At 51.4% G+C, this 7,537-nt stretch overlaps 1 long non-coding RNA gene across 2 annotated transcripts; it reads left to right on the top strand.

Annotated features, from left to right (window-relative positions):
- Nucleotides 1-1,905: 1,905 nt before the first annotated feature.
- LOC119922696 lies at nucleotides 1,906-6,748 on the top strand. Of its 2 annotated transcripts, XR_005448695.1 has the most exons (3): nucleotides 1,906-5,238; nucleotides 5,538-5,634; nucleotides 5,966-6,748. It is a non-coding gene; the product is annotated as an uncharacterized LOC119922696 (long non-coding RNA). The 2 variants fall into 2 exon arrangements; XR_005448694.1 differs by lacking the exon at nucleotides 1,906-5,238 and having other exon boundaries at nucleotides 5,292-5,634.
- The last annotated feature ends 789 nt before the right edge of the window (nucleotides 6,749-7,537 follow it).

Raw genomic sequence — 7,537 nt, 5'->3', positions numbered from 1 at the left:
AGTGGGTGTAGGAGGGGATCCCCTATTTTCCCCACCCCCAGAAATGTTCCCCCACCCCAGAATGCAGGCCTACCAGCCCGGCTTCAGGGCCCCTGTCCCCCCCAATCCCCATCCCGCAGCCTGTCGGTGCTCCTGTGTACACAACGACAGCAGAGACAACACACATCGCTAATCATGTTTTTAATAATCGCCAGGAGTTTATTGAAGTCACGATCGGGGCCGGCAATAAATCCAAATGAAAAGCCCTTCGGGGAGGCCTTAGGCAACGGTAAATCCTGGGAAGGAAGTTGCTCTCCTGCTCTAAACTTCACCCCCAAACTCTCTGCACCCCACAAGGGCCTGTCCAGAGCTAAGCATCTCTGCAAAGGTTTGTGGGGAAAATGGTGAGGTGCTTAGGTACCACCATCTATTCTCCCCAGGCTCCTGGCCTCCCTATTTCATTCATTCATTCATTCAGTCAATCATATTTATTGAGCGCTTACTGCGTGCAGAGCACTGTACTAAGAGCTTGGGAAGTCCAAGTTGGCAACATCTAGAGCCGGTCCCTACCCAACAGCGGGCTCACAGTCTTTCACCAACAGTCCTTCCCTGGAAGCTGAACGGAGAGAAGCAGCGAGGCCTAGTGGATAGGGCCCAGCCCTGGGAGCCAGAGGACCTGGGTTCTAATCCCGGCTCCGCCGTTTGTCTGCTGTGTGACCTTGGGCAAGTTGCTTCACTTCTCTGGGCCTCAGTCACCTCATCTGTAAAATGTGGGATTAATCGTGTCAGCCCTAGGTGAGACAGGGACTGTGTCCACCCCCATTAGCTTGTATAATAATAATAATGGCATTTATTAATCGCTTACTATGTGTAAAGCACTGTTGGAAGCGCTGGGGAGGTTACACGGTGATCAGGTTGTCCCACGGGGGGCTCACAGTCCTAATCTCCATTTTAATAATAATAAATAATAATGATGGCATTTATTAAGTGCTTACTCTGTGCAAAGCACTGTTGGAAGCGCTGGAGAGGTTACAAGGTGATCAGGTTGTCCCACGGGGGGCTCAGTCTTAATCCCCATTTTAATAATAATAATAAATAAAAATGGCATTTATTAAGCGCTTACTACGTGCAAAGCACTGTTGGAAGCGCTGGGGAGGCTACAAGGTGATCAGGTTGCCCCACGGGGGGCTCACAGTCTTAACCCCCATTTCACAGATGAGGTAACTGAGGCCCAGAGAAGTTAAGTGACTTTCTCAAAGTTACACAGCTGACAAGTGGCAGAGGGGATTTGAACCCATGACCTCTGACTCCAAAGCCCAGGCTCTTATCACTGAGCCACGCTGCTTCTCTTATCTGCCGTGGTGCTGAGTGCAGAGACGGGCACGTAGTAGGTGTTGCCCACTAGCGGACTTGACATGACTGACTCCATTTTGTGTATGCTGACAGTAACCCTCCATTTCGTGCAGGGCTTGAGAGAACAACTCCTTTTTGTATTGTCTGCAACAGATGCCTTCAAGGCCATTAACAAGTAACACTTATCTATGTAAGGTCATAGGTCAGATGACATCCTGACAAGACAGTGACAACAGAAGATAACAGAATTTACACACCTATTTATACAAGGCCATAGGGCAGATAACAACAACCTTTACAAGGCAGTAAAAACAGAGAATTTATAGCATCCTGTCAGTCCTAATTGGATTCCTGAAATTCCTAAATGCTCCCTCCCATGTTGCTGTAACTCAATAAAAGACACAGTGAGAATAGGATCGGGGCTGCTTGTCACTCGTACCTCTCCCGGGAGGTGAAGGGGCAGGTAGCCACTTTCCTTCTTTACTGCTCTATCTGAACTCATGTCTCCGAGTCATTTTTCCTATCTGCGTCACCCCCCTGGGTACAAGAACCCTGCGGCCGATTTACACCGATTAACCTATTTTGCACCCTACTTGTCGATAACAGTAGGCGTTTAACAGATACCTTTAAAAACAAAACCCAAAATAAAAAAGAGTGACAGAGTGGAGGAGACAGTGGGGACTGGGGAGGCCTTAGTGAAGAGATTAGGTTCATTCATTCTTATTTATTAAACATCCTGCTGGGGGGCATGTGTCTCTAATTTAGGGTGTTTTTCCAGCTCCTCTTAAGGATGGGCACCTGCAAATGCCCTGATATTTAATAGCCTTCGGCTGGTTCCTTCTCTAACCCTACAGGCTTTCCACTAGTTGCCATCCAATGGGGCAAGTGGCAATGCCCCTTTAAAGCCCCAGTGGTTTCTGGCTGTTTTGTTACCCTTTATAAGGCCCATGTGGGCAGCAATTTTAGAAAGTTTTGGAGAGGAGACAGAGTGTGCCCCTCTGGGGGTGGGTAAGTAAGGGCCCTGATGCCCTTTGGTTTTCTTATATTTTATTCAGTTGGAGGAGTTAATGCTTTTTGATTTGGTGCTGCTGGTAAATGTGGGGGCTGGGGGATTTTTTTTCTGGCTTGGGAGTGATTTGGGTTGATGCTTTTGGGGGGCAACTTAAGGTTGGGCTAATTGATGTTGACTTTATGGGCGTTAACAGGGCTGGAGGTGGGGCGGTTTTCTATGGAGGGCTCAGAATTGTTTGGTTTTGATGTGGTTAGTTTGGGTGGGGATACTTGTTAACTTCATTGATTATGGTGAGAGAAGGGGTGGAGAAATGGGCTGGTCTCACAGGCTTAAAATTGAGGGTGGGGTGAGCAAATACTGAGAACTGACTGAAATAAGGGTGGGGGGACTTTGGGGCCTGGAGTTGGGAGTTATATGGCTCTCACCTAAGTACTTTCAGTGCTCAAATGTAATTGAAAAAATAAATATCTGATTTGGGTTGATGATCTAAAATTGGGATAACTGGTATTTACTGCATTAACTTGGGGGGGTGGTGACCAGGGCTGGATAATCCAATGTCAACTGCATTAGTGATGTGCGGGTTGGGGAGTTGAAAAGTATCCTGGGAGAGGGTTGGGGGCTGGGGGATGTTTGATACCATTGATGTGTCGATGTTGCTGACGTGATGATGGTATTAAGTGTTTACTATGTGCCAAGCACTATTCCAAGTGTCGGGGTTGGTGCAGCATAGTCAGGCTGGACACTGATGTGTGGGTTTAAGGATGTTTGTGTCCCTGCTTCTGATGTGGCTAAAATACTTTGCCCTCAGAGGGGCAAGGCTTGGTTTTGGCTGGCTAGGAGATAAACGTGGTGTCCAAGAGGAGAAGCGTCTGAGTGGGACAACAAAATATCTTTGGAGAGGAGGTGGCCGAGGGGTTGTGATACTGTGAAATCAGCCTTTCGTTCATTCAATCATATTTGAGCACTTGCTTTGTGCAGAGCACTGCACTAAGTGCTTGAGGGGTGATGACTAGTGATCTGGGTCTGAGGAGGAAGGGAGGGGAAATCACGGGGTGCATGCTGTGTGTCTCTTTGTATGTCTCTGTGTGTGTGTCTGTATCCCTGTGGTGGTGCTTTCTTTCCTGTCCTCCTGCCAGCCCCTATTTATGGTTGAATGGGAAACACAAGCTAAAGTCGCCAAGGTTTGTGCCCTTCGGCAGTCTCAACTGTTGAAGGGATGGCAGGGATGAAGGACCAGACTAGCACTGGGTAAATATGCAGGGACTTGCCCGTCGAGGGCTCTTAAACTGGAAGCCCTTCAAGGGCAGGATTGGGCCTACCTCAGCTGGGGGGTTCCCAATTCCTTTACCCCCCAGCTACAAGTCATCGCTTCACCCCTGTGGGATTCCATTACAGCACTCGCAAAAGCCCAGCAATGAATCGGGGTTTAATAGACATACTGCTGTGCAGTACACTGTAAGCTTGTTGTTGGCAGGGAATGTCTGTTTCTTCTTTGTCCTCCTGCCAGCCCCCATTTAGCTTGTGTTTCCCATCCAACCAGAAAATCACCAAGGCCGGTGCCCTTTGGCAATCTCAACTGCTGGAGGGGTGGCAGGGGTGAAGGACCAGCCTGGCACTGGGTAAGTATGCAGGGACCTGGCTTCATAATGAGAGAAGGCAGAAGCCAAGCTTCTTTCTGCTCACCTGGAGAAGACTTCCACCCTGCACCCACAAAGTGCTAGAGGGTGAGGGGCCACTTCTGCAAGGCTAAACCCTCCCCCCCCAATATCTGTAAGTGGGGGGTGCACATCCAGCTCCCCATCCACTGGAAACCTCCAGCATCCTCCATGGCTTCAGCGACGACGGTATCGGAGCGTCAGACTGTAAGCCCCCGGAGGGCAGGAACCCAGACCCGCTGACGGGAGCGGTGGATGGCAGTCTCGTGCCCGTCAAGGGCTCTTAAACTGGAAGCCCTTCGAGGGCAGGGTTGGGCCTACCTCTGCTGGCTGTCGGGTTCCCAATTCCTGTACCCCCCAGATACAAGTCATCCCTTCACCCCTGTGGAATTCCATTACAGCTCCCCCAAAAGCCCAGCAATGAGTTGGCGTTCAGTACACACACTGGAGTGCAGCACACTGTAAGCTTGTTGGGCCAGGGAATGTCTGTTCTTCTGTATTCTCCCAAGCGCTTTGTACAGCGCTCTGCACACAGTAAGCGCCGGGGAAATAACCGATTGAAATGGGTGTCCTTTAGCAATTTCTCTCCTTCCAGTCGGCTCTTAGTTCAATAAGTTCGAATACTGTTCAATCAACGCTATTGCTGGCTTCAAAGCAGTACCGCCACCTTTGCTCTTCTGTGTACTAGTTTACTTGGTTATTTTAATCTACTCCTACTGCCGGTTCAAGTTTACCCGAGGTTGAGCGTGCACAATTTCACGTACCGACTTTCTCTCTGCCGTGTATATAGATTGTAAGCTGCTGGAGAGCAGGGACCATGGAGGCTGTATAGTGTTTAACTCTGTTCCAAAGTCAATGTTTCCCTCTCTAGACCACAAGCTTGCTGCAGGACAGGAAGGTGCCTGCTAGGGGGTCATATTATACTCGCCCACATGCTTAGTACAGTGCTCTGCGCAAGGTAAATGCTCCGTAAATAGTACTGAATTAGATTGTGAGGTCCCACTGCGTCTCCTACACTCAAATCGCCCAAGAGGTTGTTGAATAGGGTGTGTCTGTCAGACCAAATGTGACCCAAATGTAGGGTCCCGTGCTCCCTCGGGCTCTACTGTCGTGGGGGGTGGCAGGGGTGAAGGACCAGACTGGCATTGGGTAACTGGGCAGTGACTTAGCTTCATAGGGAGAGAAGCCAAGCTTCTTTCTGCCTACCTGGAGATGCCTTCCGGACACTTCTGCTACAAGGTGAGACCCTGGGGAATTGGGTGGGAGGGAGGGGGCCTGCAGCCATTAAGATTTGTTGGGGGAAACCGGATTTTCTGGGGTGACAGCCAGCCAGGGCCTCCCCTGCGGGGCGTGTGAGTGGCGGCCGGCTGCTGTGTCCTGTCTCTGCCTATCTCTGCCTCGGAGGGATCTCTCCTCCCTCCTCTCTGTCTCTCTCTTTCTCTCCCTGGGGGTGTGAGTGAGCCCACAGGGGACAGTCCGGCTGAGGGGCGGTGGGGTGCCCTGAGATGCTCTGAGACCCGATGGGGTGTATCTCCTAGGTCCGAGGAAGGAGCCTGAGGCCTAGATGCAGCGTGGGAGACCCGGCCCCCTCATCCATCCTGGCCTACTGGAGGACATCTGGGTGCGGACAGAACGGTGAGTCTGGGGCTGGTGGGGCTCTGTTTCAGGCAAGTGGGAGGAATCGAAGAATCGGTGGTATGCATTGAACACTATAGCGCTTGAGAGAATGTAGTCAAGGGATCCTTGTGTCCCCCCCCCCATTTCACATACATAAAATCTACTGCATCCTTAGAGTCCACAGAACAGTGAGTGAGACCCACTGCATCAGGAGTGACCCCTGACCAGGCTCCTTATCCACCTTTCTGCTCCCCGAATGGAGGACTGGGTTCCCGATGGGCTGGCACTCTCCCCATGGGCGGGCTGCAGCGCACCCCATCAGCCAACCAATGGTCACCTCCGTCCCCAGGAAGCCATGGCGTGGACAAAAACAGGACAACCATGCCCCATGGACGATGGAAGACCGACTAACCAACCACCTGCTCACTGGGTGGCACAGCCACTGCACCGGGCTCCCGCCACCTAGCCACCCCCTAAATGTATCCCCTACCTACCAGATGATGCCATTTCCTTTAGGGGGAAAAGGGCGAACGCCGCATCGGTGGGTGCCACAAAAGTCTGGTAACTCCAGGAGGTGATGGAGGTGTGTGTGTGCCTTTTGTGTGAGATCAAGGGCCGGGACCAGAGCAGGGGTGAGAGGCAGCGGGTGGAGGGGTCGTTCCTCTTTGAGGGGGGAGACGGGTACTCGAAACAAGGGTCTGGAGCTCTGGACAGGCATTCATCACACGGACCTTTCGGTGGGCGTGAGCAACGGCTGGGGCCCTTAATTCTATAGACAGTGCATCCTCCCTCACTGTCTGGTCCATTGAGTTCCCTGCCCACCTCCTGGCTTCGAGAAGAGACCCTTTCCTGCCCAAGGGGGGGTGCCCCTGGGGGAGCGGGGTTTAGGGACAGGAAGAGTCAGGAGTGTGCTTGTGTTTGTGTGCGTGTGTCTACCGTGTGGTATCCATCCCTCCTGGAGGAGCAGGAAGAGGGGTGGGGAAGCTGAGTAGCAAATCCTACAGTGGGAAATGCAAAGTGGTCCCACCTCCTATCAAAGGAAATGGCACAGTCTGGTTCATTTCCCCTCCCTGGGCTCTGTAAGGCCAAAATGAATCTCTCTGGAATAAAATGTATACTTTTTTTTTTAAAATCACGATTGAGTCTCCTTGAGCCATTGGCAGCTGACCCCACAGTAGGGCTATAAGGTGGGGGTGCCAGCTTTGTACTCAAAGCGGGAGCGATGCCACCAGTTCCTGACTGGTAGAATGACCACCTAACACTCACCCCTCCCTCCCGCCCCCCAGTCTCATTTAGGCAGTCTTACGCAGGCAGGCTAAGGGGGAGGGAAGCTTGAGAGTTTAAACAAGGCGGGTGGTGATGTGACACTCTTCTTCTCCTCTCTACCCAGCTTGAGGGTCCCTAAATGAAGCATCTAGAATAGCTTGGCCATCATTGGCTGGAGAGGCATGGACTCCCGTCTCAACGATGCCAGGCTGGGGAGAAGGAGGGACTGGGCTAGGGCCAAGAGACAGGAAGTGGGCAGCACACGTTGAAGGTGGGCATGGGTTTAGACTGGAGGTTGCCCCAGTGATTCAATCAGTGAGTCACCTATTCAACCTATTGTGGGGGGAGTGAAAGCATGTGTGGGAGAAAGGTTAAATAAAATGTTGCTATTAAGTGCTCACCAGCTGCTAAGTGTGGCGGTAGTAATAATTGTGAGTTTTGTTAAATACTTACTATGTACTAAACACTGGGATATTCAAGATGACCAGGGCTCACTGTCTAGGAGGGAAAACAGATATTTTTTTATCCCCATTGCTGTAGAGAAGCAGCATGGCTCAATGGAAAGAGCCCGGGCTTTGGAGTCAGAGGTCATGGGTTCAAATTCCGGCTCTGCCAATTGTCAGCTGGGTGACTTTGGGCAAGTCACTTCACTTCT

The sequence above is a fragment of the Tachyglossus aculeatus genome, unplaced genomic scaffold (assembly GCF_015852505.1).
Source record: "Tachyglossus aculeatus isolate mTacAcu1 unplaced genomic scaffold, mTacAcu1.pri scaffold_121_arrow_ctg1, whole genome shotgun sequence".
In the NCBI taxonomy this organism is placed as follows: domain Eukaryota; kingdom Metazoa; phylum Chordata; class Mammalia; order Monotremata; family Tachyglossidae; genus Tachyglossus; species Tachyglossus aculeatus.
The sequence above is the reverse complement of the archived record's forward strand: the minus strand, read 5'-3'. Positions and strand labels throughout refer to the sequence as shown.